Raw genomic sequence first — 26,676 nt, 5'->3', positions numbered from 1 at the left:
CATGATAAAGAAAAATTCACCGCCTCGAGTAAGCTTCCGTGGCTAAATCGACAGAGAGTCGGTGGGCAGCATTCGAATCTTGCCGGTGTTTTTTTCCATTTCTCCTAGGTGTTCTTCAGAAATTGCAGTTACCTATATTTATTTACATTGACTCATATTCGTTCGGGATCACCAAACACGTTTCACTGTCGGTGAACTCGTGTCAGTCTGGTAACCAATGGATACCCACGGCCAGAGAGTCTACCGCGAAAATCTAAATTTTGCTATTTCGAAATTTATGTTTTTAGTGGTAAGGCCTCAGACTACATATGTATTTTTGCTGCAAACCGGGGCGGTCCGTTTTGTTACACTTACCCGCATTGGCCTTACCTTAAATAAACCTTTTTAAATTAACCTGCTTGCTATGGATATATTTGCCTATCAATGAAATTCCCAATGAGCCAATTTACCCTCCACGGCTAATTGGACAATCTTATTTATTACACTTTACTTCTGGTTAGTGTTTACTGTGTAGGGAGTCCATAATTTACGTTGTTATTTTGTTTGCTACTTTTTGTTGATCCATATACATATAAAGACTTTTCTGAGACTTCCTCTAATATTTGACTAGTCTGTTTTTCGTAATCCCTCACAAAAGTTTACTCCCTGCCTGCCTCGCAGGTTGCCTGCGGTATTTCCGGACCGATACGACTTTCAAACCTTCAAGAAAAAAAGCGTCCTCTGGTGAAAAAATAAAGTTACTTCAGAAGGCTGTGTGTAATTATCAACTTTGTACTTTAAGTACCATTCCGTGTATGTATGATACACTGGTAGCGCCACAAGCCACATTAACGCTAATCCTGCTTCCAGTTAATGCGTCCATTTCAAAACTGTAAGTACGGACGCAAGTTTCATTTAATTAGGGCTTTATTCCTTTTCTACATAGTTTTGTTTGTTTTTACGACTTAGTCGGAAAGAGGGTAGGTCTAATGTACCAACGAACTTAACGGAACCATAAATGGGCCTTGACTCTTAATAATAAAGTTTACGAATGTTTAATTTACTGCAAGCGTCTCTCTCCCAGCAAGAGGTACTAAGTTGCGTGCGAGAGGGACCCCTATTGTTCTTTAAAGGCTAATGGGGTAACATTTATTTTTTAGATACGTATTGTAGAGAAGATCCCGGTGTTGTTCTTGATTGTCTCCGAATATAGGTAATTACTTGTTGTTGGAGAAGGGTTTTATGAATGACAGCCTAGCAACATGTTTTTCAAGTTCGAACAGCCATTTTAATGTTAAGTTCCAATAGCTGGGTTCCTTCTACAGCATTTTTAAGTGGTACTTTTACAATTCATTTATTCGTGTTCAAAATAAAAATAGAACAATTTCTGATAAAGGGTTCGATGACAGCTACAAGATGTAACCTTTAGAGCCTGTTTCACAATGTCCAAGTAAAGTATAGAATAGCTAATTGACAAATAAATTAACTGCCAGATAAAATTTCCTACAAAACTTAGCACTTTATCTAGTTACCTGCCAACGATGACTTTATTCGTCAGATAAGTGGCAAGTAGCTTATTCAGGACTTGACTTTGTGAAATGGGCCCTTAGCAGGTGAAGAAATATGTTGACATTTCTGACTGTCAGATTGAAAACAAAGAGGGGTTTTGTTTTTTTGAACCCAATTAATAAATATATGCTAAGTCTCGCATGCTATATTTCCACCTGACGTAGACGTAGTCTTATCCGCTACTGCGAGTATTGATGCCCACATTGTAGTTGCCCACATTTGAATGAGCCAGGCATATACCGCGGACTATACTTACCCGACATGGTACGGTCGAGGCGTCGAGGGGCTCTTTCCGGCGCGCATGACAATCCTCAACGTATACGGACTGTACTGTAATTGATGCGCTATTTAGGGTTCAAGCTAATTTGGATCATCAATGCTCGCTATGAGACGTCCAATGTAAATGGACCACTAAATACCTTAACAAGTAAACTCCGTGATTGGACTTACGGATTTTAAGCTATAATACAGTGACAAGGTGACACAGAGACCTACCTACAGGGGATTTATTCATTAATATTTACGACAACAACAGCCGTAAATAAGAGTTTTACATATGAGTGGTTACATTACAGCAGATGGCCAATAACAATACAATACAATACAAATACTCTTTGTTGCACACCTCAATACAGAAACAATACAAATAATACAGCACATTAAGCAGAGCTAAACAACATGCGGTCTTATCGCTAAAATGCGATCTCTTCCAGACAACCTTTAGGTAGCGGAATTAAATAAATTATCCAATTATCCATAACACAACAATGATTAATAACAGTTACTTATTCATTAATTACATCGTGTCCAGAAGTCCAGAATCACGTGTCCAGAGTGCTCAGTGGGAAAGAGGGGCCTGATTTTAATCAGTGCGTTCCAGTTAGTAATGCGCAAAATAGATACTTATTCATGATGTTTCAGCCATTTTGCTACATCTTCTTAATTTCTTAAGATATATGTACACCTAACTGTATAGGAATTTGGCATGTCGTCTCCCAGGCGGTTTAAATCAGTCGATTAAATTAGATAAGATATATTTCTTTGGAATTGACAGCTGTATAATTACCTACAACTAATAATAACAAGCGTCAAATTCAAATGGCCTACAAATTAACATCTGCATGATATTACATCATAATCGAGAATATTTTCAATGCTACTACGGGACATGTAAAAGGAATAAGCACAAACGTACACATTCAGACTGCCCAAATTATAACCCTTCCTTTTGGACTTCTTTATTTGAATTTGCATAGACATAATTTGAACTGCAAGTACCGTTTTTCGAATATACACAGGAGCCTGATTCAGTCTACTTTTTAAACATAACATTCGGAAAGCGGCATGCTGTTCAAACCGCGAAGTATCTAATTAACAGGTAATAGAGACAGGAATCAGAATCACAGCGATAGGATTTTTTATTTCGGTATGTTTTTTATGACGATACTTATAGTGTTCGCTTTTTTGTCTGTACTTTTAGACATCGCAGATTTGATGACATTGCGATAAAATTATATAATACCTATAAAATGTGTAGAGTTATGCAGAAACTTCGGATAAAATTTTTGAAAAAAATAGAAATGAAAATGATATTTTTTATTATTACACGACACGCATATTTGTAGTGGAAAGAAGAAGGTAAATTTAAGTGAGTATGAAAAATATTATTAAGTATGTAAAATATTAAACGTATCTTTAAATACAAAAACTCATGATGTGTGTCAGACCCGGTTTCGACGGGTGACAACCAAACTAAACTTACTAAGGGGCTATCATTAATCTACAAATTTGCTGATACAGTTAAATGTGACTTAGCTGCTTTAAAAATACACATCGCACATACCTATAAATATCAAGAAAAACAAGAAAGATTATGCATATTCATATTTTTAACTAAAACCTGCTACGTTATCAATCCATTATAAAATAGGTGCGATTATTCTGTAATACAGAATAATTTATTATTTATTTATTACATTTTTGAAAGACAAATTAAGATAAATACCTACTATAGATATTCATTCTTTTTATCTGGGAAAAACGGTGTAAGTATGTTGCAAATAGTAGACGGATAAGCGAGGGATTCCAGTTCTTTAACATGTCCCTCCAGTGCCCACACAATTGGTGCAATAACCTCATCCAGACACGGCTGAAATCGATTGGAATAGTCTTTTCAAATATTCACTATCGCGTTTGTGCCACAATTAGCTGAAAGCGAGGAGTACGAGAAGCAACACAACTCGTTTCGTAAATACAGAATGTCTGCCAGATTTCCTATTTCAAATTCAAATAATTTGTGATGCGAGGGAGACGCGAGGGTGTGATTTAGTTTCGTGCGGCTAGGATTGATTAGTGATAATGGATCGCTGGCCAGCAGAGCAGCGTGAGATTGTTGACGGGTATTGTACGAAAGTATTTTGCACCATGTACCGTAAGGCGTAAGTTTTGCATTAATTTCGGAATATACGGAAAAGGTTGGAGCAATGCGTACACAGCGACGTCGTCATTAAAAAAGTAATTTTCAGGAAATGAAATCTGTATTCATCTTTTAGTAATTTCTTGTTTTTTATTTAACTTGCAATGTATGTATGTTCGGGTAAAGTTAAATAAATTAGACCCACTTCCCATTATTCAATTGAGCTGAAACTTCACACATATTTGTATTGTCTCCCAACTTATACAATATTATGGTACCATCGAGCTGATCTGATGATGAACGCAGGAGTTGGCCATAAGAATTCTGTAAATAAAACAACGCAACCTAATTGTGTTTGGGTTTGTACGAATTGTGTCGATGAGTATTACTTATAATAAAATGTTAAAAGAAAATGACAGCAATAAGATATTAGAGAAATGTAATTTTGTCAAAAACCTTATTTAATTCGAATAAGGCTCCAGGTAGTTTATTTTACGGCAGTCGCCAGCCGCTTCGAATGGATCCCGAGGCCGCGAAACGAGCGCTTTGCGGCTCCTGCAGTATTGCTTAGTCCAGTACCTTTATGATTTTGATATTTTTTACGTAAATACGTTCAGTTATTTGCCTAAAATTTTGATTCAACCAAATTACTTGGACAGAATTTTGAGGTGATATATTTTGACCATGTTATAAATAAAAAAAACAGTATTTATTGACAATAACAATATACATAATGGATATATACAGATGATTACTATAACTAGCTTATATCTAAAATAGGCCCTTGAGGCATTGTACCAAGGATGCTGGCGGCATTTCCTCGTTGTATCGCAATACTGAAATTGTTGGTGCAAGAATATTTACTTACTTACTTACTGATACGTTGTGCGAGGAAGCCGCCAGCTCTTCGGTCACCAGTTACGTCAACCAGACGTTTCGCGATTTCTCCAAAAAACTTGTGCGCGCTGGGACCCCATGGACCTAGAGTTTCAACGTTGTTATAAATTAGGTATCGCAAATTTTTTGGCACCTAAAGGAACGCTTCAGAAAGATTATACATATTCACATTTTTAACTAAAACCTGCTACGTTATCAATCCATTATAAAATAGGTGCGATTATTCTGTAATGCAGACTGCGACGTAAATCCGATGTTGAACTAATCCGGATTAACCAACTATCGCTGCGTTGCGTTGTGTTGTTGCGCTCACTCACATTTTGATTTGTTTGCACGAACCTACAATATTGAACTCTTTATAGGGCACAATCTTTTTAACCCACTCAAATAAAGGGTTTCACTTAATGAGAAATTAGAAGGTGTATTATTTAGGTTCTACCTACCTACACGGATCGTAAGTACATACATTGTCATTATAACCCTTCAAATATCAACGTGTAGGTAGGTAGATACCTACTATAGATTAGGGATGCATCTATAGGGTGACAAGGCGTCAGGAATTTTCTATAACATTCCTAAAATCCCAGAATTTTGGTAATTATGTCAAGACTGCGGCTGGAAGAGGGTAAATAAATAGTATAACTCGCTCTATATAGGTCCCACTGCTGGGTACCACATACCTCTTCTCCTCTGAATACACATGATTCGATGCCTGGGGTGCTCCCACACCAAACGTGATCATCTTATTAAAATACATTGATATGCCTCCCTCCCTACAGAGTTTTAAGTCCCGCCGGGATCGAATTTCGGTAAGGGCATTTATTTGTGGGTTTATCACTAGAACAAAATGTTCCTGAGCTACGGATGTTATCTGATTGTGTCATTCATGAAGACGCGTGTCTTGGCTCGTAATGTCATGTTGTTAAAGGTTAGATTTGACCAATTTGCGCGTCATCGTGGACGACACGAACTACATATTTAAGTACGTAAATCGTCGCCTAGTGCGCATAGTACTTATACAAGCTTTTCTTAGTTTGGGGCCGATCTGTAAGATTGTCCCCAAAATATTCATTATTATTTTGTTATTCATGATACAAATAAATTCTCTTAGTTATTGGGATTCGAATCAATCAGAATGATCAACTAGGTTTACATGGTATTTAAATAAAAATTGAAACAAGTTTTTCTGTTGAGAAAGCATGATTTTGTAAAAAAAAATGAGTTTATTGTAAACCCTGACCGCCATCAGCATCATGTCAAGTCCTGAATCTGACGTAGCTGGTTTTAATGTAGGTCCATATCACTCATCAAGGACCTTTTATTTAAGTGGGATGTTTCGGCAAGCCCATCCGTCGAGGCCCAATAATATAATTTTTAATACAGTTGCTCAAAAAGTGCTACTTTACGTAGCTGTTTAGCGTGCGGAAAGTTGGATTTCGCGAACTAGTGCTTTTTACTTTTCCACTTGTTTCAATTCATGACTACTTATTGATGAGTGTTAATGTTAGTTTCCTTTAAAAGGCGTAATCAACATAATAACCTTTTGTTAATGTAAAAGTAATAAATATAAGCATATTTATCATATCATATCATATCATTTATTCCATTGAATCATGTTCATTTGTACATTTTGGTCTTAAATATAATCAAGTAGGTACATGATACCCTGCTAGGGTGTACAATTTAGGACTTAAAATTATAAATATATATATTATATTTCATATTTTATTACTTACCTCTTCATCATTATAACACGTTTATTTTTTAATATTGAACAACCGTTCTTAATAAGTTGTCTGAATGGAACGGAATAGCTGCCGAAACGCTTGTCAGAGCAGAGGCGTTTTTTCTTACTGCAATGTTTTAAGTTTCCAAAGGCAACATTCGATATTGTTTTCATACAATTTAAATATACGATACACAAATAATCGTAAATAACGATACTTAGGTAATAATAGTATAATATTTTATATGTACAATTGTTTGTGTCTTATAGACAATACATAAAAAAGGTACTTGTTGTATTTTTATTTTGTCGCTACTGTATTAAATAAAACGTCGTTCGATACACGTGCGGAAATGTCATTCTTCACTCGATCCGAGATATCTCGGTACTCGTGAAGTAATGACATACTTTCCGCATTAGCATCGAAATGTACTATATTGATTACGTCACACTCATTACAAGCTATTATTTAACTTGCCTGGTTAGTTAGTGTGGGTCAAATCTTGGAAGCTACTTATTTAAAATTGACCCACCGACTTCCGATTGAGCTGAAATTTTGTACAATGGAATATTATGATGACATGGAACTGATCGGATGATGGAGACAGGAGGTGGCCATGGGAACTCTGTGATAAAACAACGCAAACTAGTTCTAATTGTGTTTAGTGTTATAAGAATTGTCTCGGTGAGTATTAGTTGCCTGTTGAAAGAAAACTAACCAGCGATAAAAGCTTGTGCCAAAATTTTTTTTTGCAAAAAACTTAATTTTAATTTCCTTCTGCGAAGTGATTCTCTTTAAAGTTAATTCTAATAGTTCATGCGAGAAGCGTCATCAGTGTCACCTGCTATTGATGATTTTTAAAAGTCAAATCTTGCTTGCCTGGCCGCCCGGCTGTCTGAAAGAAAAGTACTTACATGTATTAATAGAATAGTAATTTAAACACTTGAACACAGGTTCTTCACTTATTTATTGATATTTTTATTACAGATCGTCACTACTAGAGTTTCGTTTTTTATTCGAATGCCCTGACAGCTGGCATATCTTGAGTTGCCACCTTATAAAAATACATCTTTTATAAGGTAAAACTATGAAATCTTTAACAGTCGACCATCCTGAATTAGTGCCTGTCCCAGGCACAGGACATAGATAAACATAATCTAACCTTTAACACTTAGCCTTAAAATCTTTGAACAATGTTATGTACTAATAATGATTAAAAAAAAATTGAGATCAATCACTTAGCCGATTATCGATATAAAGGCCTCCATTAATTTTCACACGATTGCAGTTAAACTTGTGTTCTTTAATCAGTCTTTTATCACTTGTTCACCAATGACGCCATTTGTCAAAATAGGAAGTCTTCTTAGAGTTAGTAGGAACAAACCCCAACATACTCGGGGAAACAAAAAACAAATAAAAATAAAATAAAAGATAATAAACACATCCACTATCGCTAAGCTGCAGTTTCCTCTTCTCTTTTCGGCCATCCCACCGTGTACGAATGTCCTCATTCGGTTGATATTGGACAGATGTTGGCGTATTGTATGCACTTCGCCGCCTTCACAACACATTCTTAAGCCCGCAGCCACTGCAGGCAGCAACTTCTACAATGTAGCGCAGCTTCCTTCAGTCCGGCTCGAGGATCCGACCCATAACGTAGCAGCTTCCGGTAGCCGCTTGGTGTCGGTAAAGTCATCTCGTTTTCTGACCTGTACGGAAGAGGAAAGAAACAAATAAATTATATACCAATTTTGATATATATATATTCTGTAACGTCATTATGGCATGGCCACGACATCTTCATGGCATAATCAATATTCGTAAGCGAATACTATTAAGGCTGGGTACCGCTTGCACAAGCCGTGCTTCGACTTGTTCCCAGAAAAACAAACTAAATAATCTGGCTACCGCTTGCACGCACCAGGTGCTTCGGCCTCGTCCAGAGTGATGATGTAGTACTGGCTACCGCTCACATTCATCAATCGTGTCGGCATCGTCCAGCGTGAAGATATAATTTCTGGCTACCGCTTGCACACACTAGGTGCTTCGGCCTCGTCCAGAGTGAAGATATAATGTCTGGCTACCGCTTGCACACACTAGGTGCTTCGGCCTCGTCCAGAGTGAAGATATAATGTCTGGCTACCGCTTGCACACACTAGGTGCTTCGGCCTCGTCCAGAGTGATAATAGGAGAATAGATACTGTCTTCACGCACCGGCTGCATTGACCTCCTCAGGGTGACCATTAATCTGCTGGTTGCCGCTTACATAGACCACATGCTGCGGTCCCATCCAGCGGTGGTTCCGTGCAGTCCAAACAGCGGTGGTGGTGCCAGGGGTAGAGTGGAGTGGATTAAATATTAATAGTATATATTGGTAAGGAGAGAGAAGGAAATAAAACATATATAAAATTAAACTAACATTCTGATGATAATGTTACCAACTGAAATCAACCATTACTAATAAGTGCACTATGACAATGCCGGTTACACTATTCGCTGTCTTCGAAATTATCGTCTGTTTCCGACTCGACAAAACGAACCCACGGCTTTAGTTTATCAATCGGAAATACACTTTTATATCTCTTTTTTGAGTAACCTTCGACACTACAAACCTCATAGCGATCGTGGTCAAACACGGCTGTCACACGATATGGACCGCTGAACGGTGAAACAAGTTTTTGACTTTCACCGGGGGTTTTGGACTGTTTTTGGACCATGACCAAATCTCCTTCTTTATACGCTTTGGCTTTACATCTTTTATTATCGTATTTACTTTTCATTGTCTCCTGCTGAGTTTCTATTTTATTTATGACGTCTGCCCTCATTTTATCTATGTCTTCTGGAGTAACTGGTTCATTTACATTTATTTCGTGCAAGTGTCCTTCAGATACGCTTACTGTTGATTTTCCGAAAATGATTTCAGCGGGACATTTGCCTGTGGTATGGTTAACCGTATTATTGAGACTCCACTGGACGTTAGCTAACTTAATATCCCAATCACGATCATTCTCTTCGTGGCACACAGCTGTTAAAGACGCAAGAACTGTTCGATTATATCGTTCAATTTGGCCGTTGGCCCTAGGTGTTGCCACGGCGTTTAGTACGTGCTTTACTCCCACTGAATGAATGTATTCTTTAAATTCGTTTGACGTAAAGCTGGTTCCGCGATCCGATATTAGGGTTTTGGGTGTTCCAAACAGGGAAAACACATCTTTAAGAACATTGATTGATGTTTTACTTTTTGTATTTTTCACAGCGCGCAGAATGATAAACTTAGTAAAACCATCTATAATACCAAGGATATACGTATTCCCACGCTTACTTCTTACAAACGGTCCCAAATGGTCAATATGGAAACATTGAAAAGGTGCATTGCCCTTCGGGATTGGATGTAACATACCCTGTTTTTTCCCGCTCGGTGCCTTAGCATGGGCACACGGTATGCAAGCACGCACATACTTCCTGATAAATTGAGCCATTTTAGGAAACCAGTACTCTCTTTTGGCTTTCTCTAACGTCTTTTCGTAGGAAAAATGACCCGCTTGATCATGACATTGCTGCGTTATTCTCCATCTTGCATCTCTAGGCACGGCCCATCTTAGTTCACTATTTACTCTCCGATATAATTTTCCGTCCTTTAATTCGTAGTTATTCCGAATATCCTTTGCTTCCGGGCATTTAGTGTCCAGTACCGCTTTAACGTAGCACAGTTTTGGATCGCTCATTTGCACTGATTGAATCCAATCCACTTCGCTAACTTGCATAACTGTAACGCAATTTTTCCCGTTAAGCGGTACTGGGTTGCGGCTGAGAGCGTCTGCATGTGCTAGCTGTGACCCTGGTCTATATTCGATTGAGAAAGAGAACTCTTGCACAAGGAGCCACCAGCGAGCTATTCTGGGGATTAAGTCCCTTTTAGTTAGTGTAGTGCGTAAGGCATTACAGTCTGTAACTACCTTAAACTGTAAGCCCAGTAGATATATACGGAAACGTTTTAGAGAGGATACAACGGCCAATGTTTCCAACTCGTAAGAGTGGTAATGCTGTTCTTCGGCTGTCGTCTGCCTGCTGAAATACGCAACAGCTTGAAATGGTTTTTCCTTGCTTGGTCTTTGTAAAAGAATCCCTCCAAAGCCAAGCGAGCTTGCATCTGTGTGCAACTCGGTTTCATACTTGGGGTTATAGATCGCTAGTATGGGGCGAGTAGTTAGTACTTCTTTAAGTTTGGAAAATGCCTTGCTCTGCTCTTCGCCCCATAACCATGGTGTGTTATTCTTTGTAAGGGATGTCAATGGCTTAGCGATGGTCGCATACCCCTGAACAAAACGTCTAAAGAAGCTAGTTAAGCCCACAAACTGCCGAACCTCATGTACGTTCTGGGGAACTTTAAAAGAGGCTACCGCCTCAATTTTCTTCTGACCAGGACGTACACCGCTACTTGATATTTCAAATCCAAGATATTCAATTTTTTTTTTTAAGAAATAGCATTTCGATAAATTTAAAGTTAAGTTAGCGTCTTTTAATAAGCCGAAAACTGATTCTAATTTTTCTAGCCCCTCCTCAGATGTCTTCGTCGCGATTATGATGTCGTCCATGTAAGCAGAAACACCCGGAATGGGGCGTCGTTTTAGTAATGTCAGTATCAAACGTTGGAACACTGCCGGCGCGTTCGTAAGTCCGAAGGGCATACGATTGTATTCGTAATGTCCGTCGGGCGTTACGAACGCTGTAACGTGTTTTGAATCCTCCGCTATAGGTACCTGGTAGTAACCCGAAGTAAGGTCAAGGGTAGTAAAGTATACCTGCTCGGTCAGACTATCGATTTGATCATCGATTATAGGCATCGGAAACTTTTCTTTTATAGTTTTACGGTTAAGTGCTCGATAATCGACGCAAAGTCGTGGTTCACCATTTTTTTTCGCAACTAAAATAATTGGACTTGCATATTCAGATTTTGATTCGCGAATTATCCCATTAGCTAGCATATTACTGAGGATAGAATTCACCCGTTCGCGTTCTGGTATCGAAAGTCTGTACGGCCTGTAGCTAACCGGTATATCATCTTTCAACTGAATGTGCATCTCAGCGCAAGACGTGCTTCCTAATTCCTCTAGTGTTAGGGCAAAACAATCCCGATTAGCATTTAAGAGTTCGCATAACCGTTCGATAACAACAGACTCTAGATCCCCGTCTATGTTAAGTTGATCAACACTAATGTTATGTACTTTAGAATCTTCCGTAATTGAGAAAACTTTACAGTTTTCAGCTGTGTCGTCAATCGTTGGAATTGGTAATAACTCCGTTGACAATAAAGATACTCTGGCGAATAGAGTGCCTTGGGATAAACTGAACGGATTAACACTTAGACTTAACACCATAACCGACCCGAGTCCCTCCTTAACTGAGTAAACCCCTGGTAGAACCATGTATTCTCTTCCCTTGTCGAGGCAAGCCTCAGTATTCATATAAATAGACCCAGTAATATTAGAGCCCATTGTTATGGCGACTAGTTTATTTTTATCGACTAATACCGGTTCTGATAAGCGGACTTCAAACTTTTGGGTCACTGTTGGCATTTCTTTGTAGAATATAAGTGCGTCGTCAGTTTTATAAGCCCTGATATTGGGTAATTCAGTGAAAGACTGCCCTACTAAAATATCGGCAGGGAGGAAACTGGGTTCCACAAGGAACGCTTTAACCTCTTCAGTTACGCCGTCTAGTGTAAGTTGGATTGTAACCCGGGCCTTGGGTTCGACTTTGCCATAGCCGAATCCTGTAAAGTCTGGCAGATTCTCGGTGTCTACATTTAATCCAGGAAGATTACAATCTGCCCGCAACATTGTACTCTCGCTTCCCATATCAACAAAGGACTTCATTAATGTTCCATTAATCAATATTGGTTTAAAATATTTAGCGTTGCGTTTCCCTGTTGTAGTTATACTCAGGATATTTTTAGATGTGTTTGATTTAGATGAGTTTGAGTTAATGACTTTATTATCAATATTGGAGGCTGCATTCGAGCAGTCCTTCTCAAGGTGACCAAAACGACGACATTTCTTACATTTTATTACCTCTTGAGTACATTTTGATATTGCATGACCCATCTGACCGCAGTTAAAGCAAGTCATGCTACCAAATGATTTCTTGTTGAAAGGATCGTTTTGCTTTCGTACCGAATTTGGATCAAACTTATTTCGACTTCCAGCAAAAGAATTTTTAAATATATTATCCGGTGTTTTGCTGGAAATATTGCGGAAATATTTTAAAACGCATTCAGGCGTTTCCAAATGAGCCCCTTGCACATTCATCTTAATATTTGAGTCAAATATGCCGTGTGTAAGGCAATCTACGGCCTGTTTGCTTTTGAGTTCGCATCGGTTAATGAGCATGACCTTGTCATAATAATACTCTTCTAGGGTTTCTGAACGACGCGTCTTCCTAGACAACATTTCGGTCAATAGATCGCCGTAGTTCTGTTCGCACGGAAAGGCTAGTAACAGCTTATTCTGCCACTCTTCCCATGTAAACTTCACCGTAGTCAGTCCGTCGAACCAACGTTTAGCCAGGCCTTTTAACTTGGGCAATGCGTAAAAAATTGTTTGTCTCTCTGACCAGCCGTAAACATGAGCGGACTCGTTAATTTTTGATATCCAATTCTTCATGGTTTGGGTTTTGGCTTGGGGGTCGAAATCTGGTATAATATTTTGTGCTGCGTGCAGTCCAGTTCCAGAAACCCCGGTGTTATTACGTTCGCATAAAACTGTTACCAATTTCTCAAGAAGTGTATTTTCGGAATTGACAGTCTCGTTGGATAAGGTTTGATGTGCCGGTGATTCGTGAGCTCGTGTTTGCTTATTCTCTTTATTAGTGATGCTACGTTTGCGTCGTTGATAATAATCAGTCCGATTTTCAAGTGAACTAGAACAATAAGTTCTCTTACGCGAGCGAGTATGGTGGCGTCGATATTTATGGCGCCTGTCATAGGATTCATTACTACTACTACTACTCGAGAAATACGTCGATCTAGAGCTATCCCTCCTTCGATTATGGCGTTCGAACGAGCTTGAAGTATCCCTACCTCTTTTTACCTCTCTAGACACTCGTCGCCGCTTGCTACACCGACTACTACGACTACGCGACCTGTTCCGCGATTGTCTGCTACTACGGTAACCGTTTTTATAACGACGAGGTGTCGGCGAGCGCTTACGCCGAGAGGCGTGTATTCTTGTACTACAAGCTAGAGGCGGAGTGCACGATCTTCTCCTATTCATTAAAATTCGCATATTGTCCGTCAATGGCGGTGTTGCGACTATATCCTCACGTTCCATATCTGGGATAGGTAGGGTAATACATGAAGGGAAAAATCAAGGGAAAGAACTGGCAGCTGTAAATTTCAAAGATGATAAATACTTAACATCACATCACAGATATCACAGCTTCAGATGAGGCAAGAATTATATTAAGAAGCCCCTTAAAAATAAAAACAAATTTGCAAATAAAATATTGCAACACCGAATAATGGTGCATACACATATCATGATTTTCTTTGTTAAATAATAATAAGGAAAGGAATCGGTAATTTAATGATTTGAATAGCTTGTTTTACTTTGCATGCCTGACAAATTAATTCCAATTCAAAAATCTTGTATACTCCAATTTGGTCACCGACCCATTGATCACCTTGTATAAGCGCATTATGTACCACTCTGTATATGTGTAACACAAAATTCTTACTTATAAAATTAAGTATCAAATTGGTAAGTCATTCTGTGTTTGTGTTTTGCGCATAAACTATTATTTAATTTAGATTTTAAATTGTTACTTTAAAATGTTTTAAAGTAACAAGTTACTTTAAGTTTTAGATAACTAACTTGATCAAAAACTTAGTATTGCATAGTGATGAATGAAAGTAAACAGTATTTAATAATTGGTGGAGTCAACATAATATTGAGTAATATTTATAATCCAACCGAATACTTCAGTCTATGAGCGATAGTATGATTATTTAAATTTTATTATTAACACATTGCTGTTATTAGTCATCCAAAACATTATTTATTTTATATTTAAATCAGTTACCTAAATAATGTTTGCATATCAATTGATCATTCTGCCGCTGGTCATGGCGGACTACACATTTATCGTACTGTCAGCGCAACTGTATTGCGCTCTCATGTCTGTATAATATTTTGTGTGGTGCTGTCAAATGATATATTTTTCAATTAATATTGAAGGTTAATTTGTTATTAGCACTACCCAAAGGCTGTATTGTGGTAAAGTTAGCCACAAGCCTGTCCATTGAGCGATAAAACTTTATTTCGTTTTTATATTTATCACATTTCTATGACTAAATCATTAATAAATAACTATATAACACATTAAGACTAATGTCAGCTTTCCTGTAAGTAGCTAGTACCTGCCTTCTAGGTTTTACGGATCTAAGTATTATACTACTACTAAGCATTCATAAATTTACTTGTGTCTAGATTAGACGGTTTTAATATGAAATAAAGTATCCCATCAGGAATAATGATGACATGATTACTGTTGTATTCATGAGTTTTCTAAGTCCATGTCGTGCTCCATTTGTGATACATGGGCATAAGGAGCATATAAGTAAACTATTGCTCCTCAACTTAATTTCGTTATTTACATGATACAATTGATACATGATAAGATAATACATAACATAAGTTTTTTTTTATGACGTTTATGCGATCAAATCGGTCCGAGTTAGGAGTCTATTATTTCAATGTCTTGGAGGTTGTAGGTAACTAAACGAGTATGAACGTCTTCTGTAACGTCGCATATCATGTTATTTATATCGGTTATTTAGCACACCAGTAACTCGCGATAATCGCGGTGTAGAAAGCGCAAATTAACGCTAAATAATATAAATTGAGAAGCACGCTGGCTCCAAATGGAGAAACAATATTCACTTACCAAGTACTCGTTGATTTTTTACTTACACGCAACCACTTTTGTAAGATTGGGTTTGTCACTTCTGATTTATTAATAGAATAGTAATTTAAACACTTGAACACAGGTTCTTCACTTATTTATTGATATTTTTATTACAGATCGTCACTACTAGAGTTTCGTTTTTTATTCGAATGCCCTGACAGCTGGCATATCTTGAGTTGCCACCTTATAAAAATACATCTTTTATAAGGTAAAACTATGAAATCTTTAACACATGGGACATTCAGATTAAGCAAAGTATTTGTTACTCATTATCTTTCATGTGTGATTTTTAAAGCTCATTAAAATCCAACGATTACCAACTTAGTCCGTTCATCTCTTAATATTTCAATTTGTACAAAAGTGGGCAAGCCTTTATTACTGCACTCGCTTCTTGATTAAAACCCGGCCAACTGTTATAAATTTCACAACTTTTCAATTCTAAAACGTTGTAAAAACTTCTAAATTTCAAGTAAACTTTCAACCTTTTGGTCCTAGAATTTTTCCTGCATCCCTTGGGAAGAGCACATGCGATATTCAACCGTGTCATAAACAAGCACGGTTCATTTTGGGTGTATGGGGGTAGTAAATGAGCAACCAGTGTTTGCAGTGACGGAACGAAGTGAGCTCGATAACGTCCTGCCGTGCTAAAATTGGAATGCAAGGAAAATGTGACGCCAACACAATCGAGACTATCGCGAGGCATTTCATTTTGTTATACCGCGAATACACACGATGCATATTATGCAGTAGGTATATTATTGATTTTACAAATTAGGTGGACATGTTTCCAAAGTGTTATGTACGAGTTTGAAACGATCCGCAATCACGAATCGCCGGAGGAATTCTAAAAAACCTGATATTTAAAAAAAAACGGACAATCAAATAATAAGCATAATAACATGTTAGGGTTTATTTTACGTTATTGGTTAATTCTTTACATAATTTACGGTATGTTAAAAAGTTCTGTGAGCTATTAAGAAAACAGAATAGCAGTATCACATTCGCTTATCGCCGTCGATAGTTGAAGTATCCTTCTACAACATGAATATCATTCCAACAGCTCTCGGATTGTAGACATTGCACATGATAGAGTATGATTAAATGGAGAGCAGATTTGATTGCTAGTATAAATCTTGCGTGTAGGGTGACCACATGACAGGAGTTTCTCTCACTTGATGGACATTTTATATACCTACTAGGAACGGTGATGATTTGTCAGGAATATTTGAATATTACTGTCAGATTAGAAAATACAGAAATAAACAATATCGGTACTTTCAGATAGATGACGATTCAGGAGACTCCGGAGGCAAAATACTAACAATCCAGGTAGACAAGAAATGGGGTTGAAAAAGCTATTACCGAAAAATGCTTGTTTAGATTTTCACCTATCTTCATCGGCTAATTTGAAGGCGGCCTCGGGAACTGAAGGCCTGAGATTTCCTTTACCTCGAGTATTATAGAACTTATGTCAGTTTATCCACTTATGTACATATGTATATCCAGTCGCCATCAGATATATCGGAGCAGCCGAGGTGGTTATAAATAAAAGTTCAGATATTTGTGCGAACCTTGGCCGCTCCGATATACATTAGGTACAAATTTATCTGTTTGATCGCATTATTATATTATGGATGAGACGGCAAACGAAAGTAATTTCGTCGTTGAACATAAATTCCGTTCGTTTTTCGTGAAACAGAAGTAACAGAACCCATTAACTGAGCCGGAACAATATTCATTCGTTATTCGCACCTCGCGGAGTCGCCGTTATGAAGGTTGTATTTTTAACTTATTGCCGATTCTACCGGTCGCTCGTGAAGTTTCTCCATTTATTATTTAATTTAAAGAAGAATTTCCCACTCGGCGATGACAATGAGATGTAAGCTTTATCCTGATATTTAAATTCTTAACTATGACCGTGTTTATTCCACTTTTTTATTCTTGTTTTTTTCGCAAAAAATGATACGTTTTGAACTTGTGTAAACCACTTTTTTGTTTATTAAATAATAATTCATTGGTGTAAAGGAGGTAATGCAGTGGTAAATGTTAGCTTTTCATGCAAAGGACGGATACATCAGCAGCAGCAGCTCCCACCACGGAAACTAAATGTATATATATATTTACAGTAGTGAAGTATATATTTAACATATCTATCTTACGTGCCTTAACCCTAAGCCCTTTCTCAATCAGAAATCAGAAAATTGAGGCGAATGACTATCAGGAACTGCAAAATATGCGTTTCATATGTTGTGAAAAACCTATACCTACACCAAAAAGCAGCAGCTATGCTTGGAATCAGTCCAGCAGTTTGAAGAGTATCAGCTCTTTTCCAAAATGATATAAGACATTTTGGCACAATATATTTTTTTTAGGCATAGGTTTTTTTTATTTTCATTTAATAGTTATTACACAAGCGCCGGTGGCCTAGCGGTAAGAGCGTGTGACTTTTAATCCGGAGGTCGCGGGTTCAAAGCAAACCCCGGCTCGTACCAATGAGTTTTTCGAAACTTATGTACGACATATCGTTTGATGTTTACCAGTCGCTTTTCGGTTAAGGAAAACATCGTGAGCAAACTGGATTAATCCCGATAAGGCCTAGTTTACCCTCTCGGTTGGAAGGTCAGATGGCGGTTGCTTTCGTAAAACGAGTGTCTACGCCAATTCTGGGGAATAGTTGCCATCAAGCGCACCTCAGGCTCCCTGAGCCGTGGCAAAATGCCGCGACAACGTGAGGAAAATGATGATAGTTATTATTATTTTCCTTCCTAGTAGGTGTATCAGACATCTTATATCGGATGATCTGTCTCTCTTATTCTATCTCCCAACAGCGGACGCTTTCTATGCTTAGCAAGAGCTGTTGTAATTTGAAAAGCTTTGTTTAACGTAATAGTCCCCTCGAGGTCCCGACAGCGAACAGCGTTCCTCATTAGCTGCCTATTGATTCAAATATAGGATAATAAAATATATACAACGACCACCTAGTTGCCAACGGGAGCGAGTCGAGTTCTCTGATGTACCCGCGTAATGTGATGTACAGATCTGTAGCTGGACCATTTAGTTAGGGTTTCGTAGTCACCTAGAAAGAAATCCTCATAGTTTCGCTATGTCCGTCTGTCCGTCCGTCCGCAGCTTTGCTCCCTGATTGTTAGTGCTAGAAAGCTGCAATTTGGCATGGATATAAATTATGCATGGCGATAGAATTAAACTTGAAAAAAAAAAAAATTGGGGTGCCTTCCATACAAAATGGTATTTATTTATTTATTTTGTGCTTTGACCCAATAGTGTGGGATATCTTCGGATAGGCCTTTCAACACGCATACGGGTCTCCATAAACCATTTTTTGATAAAGTTAATATTTTCGGAAATAATCGCTCCAAAATAAAAAAAAAACATGTGCCCCCTCCTTTAACTTTTGAAAAATGAAAAATTAAATCCAAAAATATGAAAAAAATCCTTAAACAAAAGCTTAGTAAATATTTTCAATGAAAACTAAAGCGATCATGATCGGCCTAGCAAAAAAACTTCTCTTCTTAGTAAAAAGACGTACAAAGCGCTGCGAAGGTACTCTCTTATTTGTTATGTACCTGCATGATACTTACTAATTAATGGCCCATTTGGCCTGTTCTGATAGAATAATAACTACGAAACCCTACGCAGAGCATGACCCGACATGCTCTTGGCCGATTTATTTAAAATTGCACTACACTTTCTTTCAATTTTGGAAATATTTATTTCGCATTAGGATTCAAAGAGCTTGTGTTTCTGAATAGAAATGACATTTTTTTTTAAAGTGGAGTATACGACTTTAAATAAAATGATTCAGCGCTGAGTAAATAGGGTAATCGAGAAACGTACATACACCTACTTATATTGGTTTGAACGAGCTCTGGCTTCACCCGAGCTCGTAGTGCGGTGGCAACGCCGCGCAGTTTGCAAGACCGCCTGATTAGGTAGATAAATCAGCAGATGGTAGGGTCTGGGAAACACGAAAAACTAATATGCAAGAGTGATAGAGAGGCAGGCTCAGTGGTGAGACGCCCTAATAAAAACCGATTTTCACCGGATCTTTCTCTTTAAAACATAAACAAATATGAAATATAAACTTGGCACGCATGCAGCTGTTAAGTCTTGGCTTTTTGTCCCCCGGTTGTTTTATTTTATATCTAAATGAATTATACATGTTAAGCTGTGCAAACATGTGCCTTACATATATTTTTTTTATATGTATGTATGTGGCTTTGAAAAAACCAATTACATACCGAACGAATGATTTATACCGCGACGCACAGGTGCTCAGCGTCCGGAAACTATACTTAGCGAGGGTAGCATTGCACGTACATAAAGCGGTTCTCAGCTCATCCAACTACAACAATCTACTAAAAAACCGTATCTTTAAAATCCCAACCACAGCAGTTAATACCAAATTTGCACACCATTTCCCAGTATTTTTGTTCCCCCGTATTTACAATCGTCTAGTAGGGCTATACGAGTTTAAAGAGCACTCCGTTTACAAGACAAGGAAGCTTCTACTGAAAAACATGATAAGCCTATCTTATGTAGACACCGAAAATCTATTAAAGACGACATCCTAACGAGACCTAAATACACACACACACATACACACTAACACACACACGCACACACACACACACACACACACTAACACACATACACACACGCTTGTGCTATAATACAACTTCATTTTTCTTAGCATGTTACTTACCTAGGTCATAAGTCTTATCTGTTTTTAATTGCTACTTAAATTAATTATATGTATTACCTTTAGAATAAGTACTTACTGTTGCTACTAGCCGCTAATGCTTACAATATGTTAATCTTATTATTTCCTCTACGAGACAGGCTATGCCTAGTATGGAGGTCAGTATAACATGTAACACTGTTTAAACTTATATTTGTTAAATAAACAATTTGTATTTGTATTTTGTTTATTAACGTCATCTATATTAATGTAACCCTCTTCACGCAACGACAGCTTGTTACCGTTTACTAATGCAGTACTACGCGACGTAAGCGCCAACCGCCATAAGGTCCCTTTTCATGTGGACTGTCACAATTTGTTACGGTTTTGATTTTATTTTGACACGACTATAAAGATCCCCAGATGAAATGAACTAAGTGAAGTGAAGTCGCCATCACCAAGATGATCGTCAAGGTCGTATCAAATCCACTTCAAAACTGTACCAAGTTGTTATAGTTTATTAGAATCGACCTCACGGGCTCAGCAACTTTGTTTTGAAAGCCAACAATGGCAAACGTTTGTACACAAAATGTCCCAAAACGCTTACAATCCTAACAACACATGACCTGGAAACTGCCAGATCCACTCCAAGCCTAATCCAAACTGAATGCCTAATCCACAGACAATGCTCCACAAACTCTCACTCCGAATACTTTTGTTCTCAATTTATTGTTCTTGCGATTGTTGAGAACAATTATATAAATTACCGCCACAATTTCATAGTCGCTGGTACACGTGGTTTGAATTTAAAAGGGTTTCGTTTAATTTTAGAATCTTTGAATTCGATTCTTTGTTCGGTAAATTAGAAGCAGTATTCTAACTTTAGAAATCTGTTATTGATATGATATTAGGATCATCTTTTGTTTGTTGTCGATGTAATTTTTTCGTCATAATTTAATAAAATTTGGTGGATAGGTTTTTATTTTGTACAATATAAGTGTAATTCACCGCATCTCCTAAAAAAATCTTCCTCTGAGTTACGAAAACCTAAGGTACCTACTTTCGTACCTCAATGAAAAATTACGTACATTTTTTTTGTACCAAATTGGGATTTCGTATTTATTCCTTTCAAAATGAGGAACTCTTCAAACTAATTAAATATTATCCAAATACGACGAATAAATTTGACAACAAACAAAAGTGATGTCAATATGAAATCAATTTGATGTCAACCCGTAAGTTCGAATAAATGTTTGAGTTTTGTGTGGGCTTCTTAGTCAATTGAATTATGCCCCGCCCACGTCTGAGGCATAGAGGTGTCTGAGAATCGTCTATTGTATTGAGGTTCAAATATACGAGTAGGTGGGCATCAATGAGCCGATAAGAAACGCTATCATGGCACCTATGTATTAATCTCATAAAAAATCGAGCGACACATAATTTAAAAACTGTAAGTGTCCTGAGGCCCTTCATCTAAATTTGTATGGGAGAAACAATATGACAAGGAGAATTTTCAGAAGATGCAAAGTCGGATTTTTTCTGCATGTGTATTGCCAAACCATCTCACAGTTAGTTTCGATTTCTATTTATAGACGCCAATAACTGAATGACGTAAATTTTACGAGGAAGTGGAGCAGTCGTCAACAGTTACTCGTAACATTTTAATGAATATTGAGTAATAACAATTATGAATATTGAGTAATAACAGTTATGAACATTGAGTAATAATCCCTAATCTTAACGGAAACTTTCTATGAGTGGAAAGTTACCTGAGATTTTCTTATAAAAGTTTCGGAAATTTTGAGAATGTTCTAAAACTTGCATATTGTTTTTAGTGGTGTTTGCAGAACGCACAAAAGGTCAAATACGGCGTTGTCTGAACAAAAGATTTCCTTCGGCAAAATTAATCTTTGTGTTCCTAATATAAGTGGATCCAGTCAGATTATTTGATGCAGGTGGGGAGTTGGGGGGTTTTCGTCTCGGCGACGTCTGAAGTTAATAATTGTTTAAGTTTAGGGTCTAAGTCAAGTTTGGTGTCATTTTCAACTACCTAGATCAAAGATGTACACGTAGATTTCATCTAAACCGCTTCAGCGGTTATTGATTCTCCATACAAACATCCACCTCTCTTTTCACTTTTAAGTGATAACTTTGGTTTTTTTTTTTTTCATTTTTGTTTTTTTTTTTAACTATCCTATGTTTTTTCCCGGAACTCCTATCTCTATTCCAATTTTTAACCAAATTGGTTCAGCGGTTTAAACCTGATATTGACTTTTTTTTCATGTTTTATAATTATGTTTTTGTCAATATGATACCATAAATGAATTCGGCATTCCAAAACGATATCAAACTTGGCCTAGTAGCTTAAATGATAAAGATATCAAGATAAATTTGAGATGAGAGCCCCCCTCACCCCTAAAAATTTACATCATAAATCTTGGTGGCTCAGAAATCAGAAATCAGGAATATTTATTGTGCATACTGCACTCCACTTAATAAATCCATCTTTGCGTTCTAAGGACCAATCCTGCCAAAGAAAGTCTTTTGTTCACGATGTTGTGTGGGTAATCATAAAGATATGTATTAGAGGGTAGAGAAAATAAAGTTCAGTTGTTATCGAATACGCTTTTCATTCACATCATGGTGACAGCGGTGCCGTATTTTATTAGATATTAAGGGCATTTTGGGCAAGTAAACAAGTGTCGTGTAGTTTAGAAGTGTGTGCTAGTGATAAATTGTGTTTGTGTAAACAATGGAGCATGCGCGGCCTCCACCAGAGTTGTGCCTGGAGGGTGGCCCTGCCGCGCGCGCCGAGGCATGGCGCCGGTGGTATACACAATTCCAAGTATTCCTGAAGGCTTCAGGTGTCTATAAGGAGACAAGTGATGTGCAAGCCAGTTTGCTGGTAAACCTAATAGGGTCGGAAGGTTATAATGTGTATTTGACCTTCAGATTTACAAAAGATGAGAACCGCGATGACTTGCAAACCTTAGTAGACAAATTTAACGATCACTTTGGGACCAAACAGAATGAAACGATGGCACGATTCAAGTTTTTCTCTAGGAACCAGGAAAGTGGTGAATCTATAGACGAGTACGTAACGGCACTGAAAATACTTGCCCAGCAGTGCGAGTTCAAGGACCTCGAGGAGAGCCTAATGCGTGATCGCATAGTGTGCGGTGTTGCCAGTAGCAAAGTACGCGACCGCTTGCTTAGGGCGGAGGATCTAACTTTGGAAAAGGCGGTAAAGATAACTCAGGCGAATGAGATGTCAAGTGAAGAAAAGCGCCAAATCGAAGGCTCTAAGGTTGCCGTGGCAGCGTCATCGTCGGCAGTGGATGTACTGTATGGAACCTCTGGACAGTTTGCTGGGGGTGGCCGCGGCAGGCGCCGTTGGCGGGGACGCGGCGGAGTACCTATTGCGACGGAGGTCAGCGGTGTCCAGCGAGAGGTGCAAAGTGTTTATTGTGCGGTGGTGCAGGTAATTTTAAGGTAAAGTGCCCATTTAGAAGACCAAAGTGTATCAAATTGAAGAAGAGGACGGCTACAGTGACGACGACGAACTGTACTTCATCGATGGGGTCGATGTGGACTCTGATTATCGCAAAGACCGCAAAAAATGGTATGAAACTTTACTAGTTAGTGATAATCGTAGGGCCGAGACTTTTAAGCTTGATACTGGCTCGGATTTAAACGTTTTATCAATGAAAAATTTCAAAAAATTGGGTCTTGACAGTAGTACTCTTATAACACCTGATAATATTAGGGCCGAATCATATTGCGGAAATTATGTACCTATGATCGGTTCGTGTATTATTAATTGGTTATATAAAGAACGTTTATATCCGTAGAAATATAACGATAATATAACGATATAACGATAGAAAGAGTGTTTTGGGCAAATATGCTTGTGAGGACTTAGGCCTGGTCAAACGCATATATTCGCTTACCTTAGATCATTATGAGGATCTCTTTCATGGCCTGGGTAAATTGCCGGGTGAGTATACTATTAGTATCGAGGAAGGAGCGCAACCGTCAGTCTGTCCGGTTCGCAAGATACCTATGGGCGTGCGCGACAAATTACAGGGTGAATTAGATCGCATGGTTAAAATGGGGGTCATTAGAAAAGTGTCCCACCCCACACCGTGGGTCAATGCGATTGTAGTGGCCGCGAAAAAAGATGGCAGTATACGCGTGTGCCTCGACCCGCGGCCGCTAAATCGCGTTGTGCGCCGCGCTCGCTACCCCCTCCCCGCGCTCGGTGAAATAGCCACAAAGCTACAGGGAGCGCGATATTTTAGCAAACTTGATGCTCGTTCAGGTTTTTGGATGGTACAAATAGACGATGCCAGTGCCGACCTATGTACATTTGGGACACCGTTCGGTAGGTACCAATTCTTACGCCTCCCATATGGTATAAACTGTGCGTCTGAGGTATTCCATTCTAAGGTTCGTCAAATTTTGGAAGATCTGGAGGGAGTAGAGTCCTTCGTCGATGATATTATAGTCTGGGGACGTACCTTAGAGGAACACGATGCAAGATTAAAGTCGTTGCTAGACAGATCGCGCGAGGTAGGCATTAAATTTAATAAACAGAAGTGCGAATTTAGAGTTCAAAAGATTACTTATCTAGGTCACACGTTTAGTCATGAGGGTATGCGTGTTGATTCTGAGAAGGTTAAGGCTATCGAGAAGATGCCTTCTCCACACGACCGAGCGTCTCTGGAAAGGTTTTTAGGTATGGTGAATTACTTATCGAAATTCATACCTAACTACTCGGAAGTGGCGTCACCTTTACGAGCCCTGTTAAAAAAGACACGGAATGGTGCTGGGAGCCCGAGCACGAGGCAGCCGCCGGACAGCTGCGGGCATTGGTGAGCGGCGCGCCTGTGCTGGCCCTGTACGCACCGCGCGCTCCAGTGCTGGTCTCGGTAGATGCTAGTCAGCACGCGTTGGGCGCTGTGATCCTTCAAGCGGGTCGGCCCGTTGAGTTTGCCTCTGCCACGCTAACAGATGCACAGACCAGGTATGCACAAATTGAAAAGGAGCTTCTTGCCATTGTCTTCGGACTGGAGCGTTTCCATCAATACGTGTACGCTCATGGTGACGTCACAATCGAAACGGATCACAAACCACTGGAGGCATTGTTTTCAAAACCTTTAGATGCTGTGCCAGCGCGTTTGCAGAGGATGATGCTTCGCATACAGGGTTATGATTTCAAGGTCGTGTATAAGCCAGGTAAATATATGTTTGTCGCAGATACATTGTCTCGAGCGCCCCTCCCGGATAACATCAGTGACAAAGTATCCGAAGAAATAAACGACCAGTCATGTTTCTTATTGGAAAATGTCAGATTCAGTGACGGTAAGTTACGTACTATCAGACAAGTGACTACAGACGATGATGAGTGTCAGTTAATAATTAAATATATACAGTCAGGTTGGCCGCACAGTAAATATGAAGTCAACGAAAAAGTGCGAGGACACTGGTCGTTGCGAAATAGTTTCGAATATGTGGATGGTATAATTTTCAAGGACAATTTAGTTTACATCCCCAAGGCGTTGAGGGCAGAAATGATAAGTCGCGTGCACGACGGACACATGGGCATCGATCGTTGTAAGCGGCACGCGCGTGACGTCATGTTCTGGCCGGGAATGAGTCGAGACGTGGAGCGCCGCGTGCGCCGCTGTGGGGCATGCGCCGCGCGCGCGCCGAGGGCCCAGCGGGAACCCATGCTGCCGCATGACATACCTGATTTACCGTGGATAAAAGTAGGTTCCGATATTTTTCAATATGGCTCTAAATATTTTCTTATACTGGTTGATTACTTTTCTAATTTTATCGAAGTAAGTCAAATCAAAAATATAGGAAGTAGGGCAGTCATAGAAGCCATGAAAGATCAGTTCGCAAGACACGGCATTCCTTGGGTATTAGTTACAGATAACGGACCTGCTTACGCATCCAAAGAGTTCGCGGATTTTAAAAAAGAATGGGAGTTCGATCATATTACGACATCTCCCCATTATGCTCAATCGAACGGTCGTAGCGAAAAAAGCGTGAGAACTATTAAGGACATTCTCATAAAATCTATAAATTCTGGTACTGACTTTTACTTAGGACTTTTAAACTTCCGAACCACACCCCGCGACAATTTAAGTTCGCCATCTCAGTTACTAATGGGACGCACGCTCAATACAAGATTACCGTCTCACGAGAGCAAACTTCGGCCGAGCCGAGATAACAGCCGTGACTACGAGAATATGGTACGTAACCAACAAACTAGTAAGCAACACTACGACCAACGAGCACGTGCGCTGCCTGAACTACAGCCGGGTGACCGGGTGCTGGTGGTGGACAGGCAACGTAGGAGACAAGCCCGTGTCGAGTCTCGAGCAAATCAACCTCGTTCCTACTTCGTGACTGAT

General features: G+C 38.8%; 1 protein-coding gene and 1 long non-coding RNA gene across 3 annotated transcripts in view; one reads left to right on the top strand and one right to left on the bottom strand.

The window, feature by feature from the left end:
- Nucleotides 1-26,676, top strand: part of LOC133527191 (ankyrin repeat domain-containing protein 29-like) — a 96,103-nt gene that overhangs the window by 8,818 nt on the left and 60,609 nt on the right. The window lies entirely within an intron of this gene.
- On the bottom strand, nt 7,537-9,373 carry LOC133527127 (uncharacterized). The gene is made up of 2 exons (XR_009800827.1): nt 8,803-9,373; nt 7,537-8,297 (listed from the first exon to the last, which is right to left on the bottom strand). It is a non-coding gene; the product is annotated as an uncharacterized LOC133527127 (long non-coding RNA).

This window comes from Cydia pomonella, chromosome 17 (genome assembly GCF_033807575.1).
Source record: "Cydia pomonella isolate Wapato2018A chromosome 17, ilCydPomo1, whole genome shotgun sequence".
Classification (NCBI taxonomy): Eukaryota; Metazoa; Arthropoda; class Insecta; order Lepidoptera; family Tortricidae; genus Cydia; species Cydia pomonella.
The sequence above is the reverse complement of the archived record's forward strand: the minus strand, read 5'-3'. Positions and strand labels throughout refer to the sequence as shown.